The sequence below is a fragment of the Peromyscus californicus genome, unplaced genomic scaffold, assembly GCF_007827085.1.
Source record: "Peromyscus californicus insignis strain IS unplaced genomic scaffold, ASM782708v3 Scaffold_19__1_contigs__length_69161282, whole genome shotgun sequence".
Taxonomy (NCBI): Eukaryota; Metazoa; Chordata; class Mammalia; order Rodentia; family Cricetidae; genus Peromyscus; species Peromyscus californicus.
The window spans coordinates 67,301,908-67,306,534 of NW_026294491.1; the positions used below are offsets into that span (position 1 = coordinate 67,301,908).

Here is a 4,627-nt window from a genome sequence, read left to right on the forward strand (position 1 = left end):
TTATAAATGCTCGGCTGATAGCTCAGGCTTATTACTAACTAGCTCTTACACTTCAATTAACCCATAATTCTTATCTATGTTTAGCCACATGGCTTGGCACCATTTCTCAGTGCAGCATTCTCATCTTGTTTCCTCTGCATCTGGATGACAACTCCTGACTCTGCCCTTCCTCTTCCCAGAATTCTCCCAGTACGGTCACCCTGCCTATACTTTCTGCCTGGCTACTGTCCAATCAGCATTTTATTAAACCAATTAGAATGACAAAGCTTTACAGTGTACAAGAGCATTATCCCATAGCATTCACCCTCTTCTTCTGATATTCTCAGGTCCAGACATACACATGGTATACATACATGCATGGGCACAAACCACTTGCATAAAATAAAATAAAGAAATCTAATTTTTTAAAAAAGAATATGATTGATTATTGGTGAAATTATTTGTTAAAAGGGAGGTTTATTTTGTGGGGTAACTTACAAGTGATGATTCCAGAACAAGAGTGCGATATGAACATGGAGAAGCAAAAGAAAATATGTGACTATGAAGTGAATGTTTAGTCTCAGAGATTGGAGACTTATAAGAAAGGATGGATTAAAGCCTAAAAAGGAAGAACAGAAAAATCCCAGTGTTCTGAATGAAAGAGAAGTTACCCAACACCCTTCCTGATTACTCTTCCAGTGTAGCACACAACTGGGCCCACCTTGCTACATTCTTGTTGATAGCAACTTTATCAATTTCTCATTAAAGCCAAACTGGATTAAGTGCCATCAATGATAGACTGTCTATATGCCAAGTATATCACTTATATAATTGATTGTGTCAAGACCAAAACCAAGAAATTTTGGAAGAGTATTGAGCAGCACCAAGGAGAGCTGAGGATCCATAATCTGACTGACTGCCTCACACACACACACACACACACACACACACACACACACACAGAAGAATCTATGTGATGATGGCTTGGTACCGAGAATAACTCAGAGTGAGTGTTGCATTGTGGCCATCATCAACCAGTACCTTAAAAGAGGACTCCAGAAGATCCTTGGAGTTCATCCTTGGAATATCCATGAAATAGCATCGATATGTCTAAACATACATACAATATTGAACGGATGCTGGATGATTAAGGAGACTCTTGGTTCTAATTATTAGAAGACAAAATTCTCCTGCCTTCCTCCTTTGACCAACTTTCGATACTGCAAGTTAATTAAACACTTTTAACTATTTATAAATAAATTATTACCCCACAAAGCTGTGGTAGATATCTGTGCACTGGTTGATCCACTCAGCAACTATTTACAGAGTCTCTGGTACTGTTTTTTTTTTTTTCTTCTAAAACAGAAAAAACTTTAAAAACTAATCTGAAAATAATAAAGTCTATTGTGAGAAAAGGACTTTTAAAGGACTCCACAGTACATCTGCCAATGGAAACAAATGTCTATGCCCCATGTTGCAGGATACCACAGGAGTTTCATATGGGCACAGCCTACCCAACCCACTAAGGTAACTCTGTCATACCTATTTTAGGGACAAGAACAAAGAATGACTTTTGATATCTAAACTAATCCTCCAGGTATTTTTCTTCTTTGACTACAGGATAACCAGATTTTGTCACATACAGAATGCACAAATCAACAGACAAACAAAACAATTGGGCCAGATGTTCTAAAATGGCTTCTCTTTAAAATTGGTTTGCACCTCACTGTGGGGAGTGTGAAATCAAGGGGTGTGGGGTCGTTCTGGTGGTTCTAGCTTCCCCTTGCTGCAGACATTCAACAGAAATGACCATGCACCTGCTCAACCTGTCTCCCCTGAGAAATGCTGGTTTTGAGTCAAATCTGCTTCTCTTCATACAAAACCAATTTAGAAAAGATAATAGATTCTTTTTTTTTTTTAGTCATAGCAAACCCAAACTGCCAATGCCCTTTGAATCCTGCTTTTTAACACAAAGCCACACTGTGTGAAAGGTGGGCTGCTTCACTGGGCCAGTGCAGACACCCAGTCATCAAAGGGCTTCCTGAATAATTAGTAGCGTGAGTGCAGTCATGGAGTTCTGAGATGTGTACATATCTATCCAGGCAGAGGGAAATCATGTAATTAATTTTGAAGCTGTTATGATGTTTCAATTGATTTGGATCAGAAAAAGGAGAACAATTAAGAAGAATCAGAAAACAATATCCCTTTTAGTATTCTAAAGGGAAGAGAAAAATTAAATAGGAGTTTAATTGAAAATTCTATGTGCAGGAAAAGGAAGATTGTGTAAAGAGGATTCTTGACTTATTCTGGATGCACTAGCTTTGGGCCAGCATCTTCTGCAATACAAGTCTGGATTCCAATGCTGACCACTCTTCTGTTGGATAGAAGTCAAAGTATTGAAGATGTTTCAGGAACTCACATGATTCTTTGAATTTAAATCCTTCTGGAATTCTTCTATCAGAGTAAAAGTCCTCAATATATTACTTTTCAGCAGAACTATGACGTGTCATTATTTAGTGCATTTATGATCCTCTGGGGTGTTTGACCTTCTGAATGGAACTCTTCAGCTATGAAGTTGAAGTGCATGTGTTTGTGTTCATAGCTCACACCTTCTAATACTGTCCTAACATGCTTATTAACAGAGAAAGCTAACTGATATATTTCCCAGCCAATTATAGGGGTTAAAGTTTTTTAAATTAATATTTTAAACTCTATAAAACAACTTTGAGGATAAATCACTATGAACAACATGGCCATAAAATAGTATCTTTCTATACATCTGTCAGTTACTCATTACTTAATTAATTATGTATTAAGTGTCTGCTACAATTATAATATCACTTCTTGCTGTTTATTTCTGTTTTCACTAGAAAAAAGCTAGGGTTTCCTGTGTCCACTGTCCACACAGTTTTCTTGTGAGCCCAGATGTTCCATATGTGTTAACGTGGAGCCTGCAAACCTTATTGGAATTCAGCTTAGACTCTAGCTGCATATGTGGTGGCTTATGATTACAATCCCAGAACTGGTGGTTGGGATGGGGCAGTAGATTAGTAGAGGGCTGAGAGAGGAGGCTTCTGCAATCTTGAGGACAGCCCAAGCTACAGAGGGAGATCCTGACTCAAAACAAGCAAAACAAAACAGAATTCAACTTCAAAAAGAATGAAGACAGTAATATCGTTTTTCTTATGGCAGCCACAGGATCTATTGCTTAATAGTGTGATTTAAAAGTACTAAAATGTCCACGAGACATGGTAGGATTTTTTTTGTCTTAAAAGAGACTGAAATTAATATTCAATACATTTAAAAAATTTGTGTGGTTCCTTTTCATATGAATAATATAATTGTATGACTTCAAGCCTCCCCCTGAACCAGTCGATGAGACTGAGTTCTTTACTGACATCTAAGAATGTTAAAGTTAATAGGAAATAAGATAAAAGTTTTATTTTGTGGAGACAACCATCTCCGGATTTAGGCTGGAGATAGACTATAACCAAGAATGCACAACTCCTCACCTTTTTGTGTTTAGTATTATGTTGTCCTTGAATCCAAGGTACTAGTTATCTTGGAATAGACCATTTCAGGAAGGCCAGACAAGACGAACTGTTTTTAACCTGACCATTGCCTAACTTGAGTTCACTGTATTGGATGAGGCAGTAAGAACTGGTTAGTGTAATAAGTAAATTATGGAATGTGCAAAATCATGTCTATTCCATTACCATTGTTGTCTTGTGTGGTACCTACAAGCCCGGGCCTATTTATTCATGAGTCTGCTGTTGGCTGGTACTACAACTTTCCTCAGCTCTTTCTCAGTCTTTCTCCCTTGATGCCTGAAGGTAAACAGCTACGGCCAGTTGTTGGTGGACTCTGGGGGAGTTTCCTTGCATTTTTACCAACTCTTCACTGAGGAAACAGCACAGACAAGAAACACTTGGCATTCACAGCAGGATTGGTTTGAAATCTTGGAAATCTCAAACTGTGTTTGTGCTCTTGTTCCAATCAGTCAGCCTCTTGGTCCTTGTAAATCAGGATGCCGTTGCGTTCACTTCATTCCTACAAGGTAGAGAGAGGAAGGAGACTGGGGAGGTGAATGAGAGGAAAGGGGGGGGGGGGAGGGAGGGAGACGCTTGTGATTTTCTTCATAGTTACTTTCTGTCACTGTGATAAAACAGTATGACCAGCCGGGCAGTGGTGGTGCACGCCTTTAATCCCAGCACTCGGGAGGCAGAGCCAGGCGGATCTCTGTGAGTTCGAGGCCAGCCTGGGCTACCAAGTGAGTTCCAGGAAAGGCGCAAAGCTACACAGAGAAACCCTGTCTCGAAAAACCAAAACCAAAAAAAAAAAAAAAAAAAAAAACAGTATGACCAGGGTGACTTAGAGAAGAAAGTGTTTGTTCGGGCTGTGGTTCCAGAGGATGAGTCCATCACCATGGGAACGTGGTAGCAAGCAGCAGATGTGGCAGGCAGCTTTTGTCTTTAACCACAAACACAACATAGATAGGGCCATCTCAAAGCCAGTCCCAGTGATGTCCTTCCCCCCACAAACCTGTCCCACGTAAATGTCCCCAAACAGTGCCACCTCCTGGGGACCGAGTTTCCAAATGCTGGAGACTGTGGAGGACATTCTCACTCAACCCCCACACTTTCCTTGA

The 4,627-nt window shown here is 39.7% G+C and overlaps 1 pseudogene; it reads left to right on the forward strand.

Annotated features, from left to right (window-relative positions):
- Positions 1 to 531: 531 nt before the first annotated feature.
- Positions 532 to 1,155, forward strand: LOC128113961 (rRNA-processing protein FCF1 homolog; annotated as a pseudogene).
- The last annotated feature ends 3,472 nt before the right edge of the window (positions 1,156 to 4,627 follow it).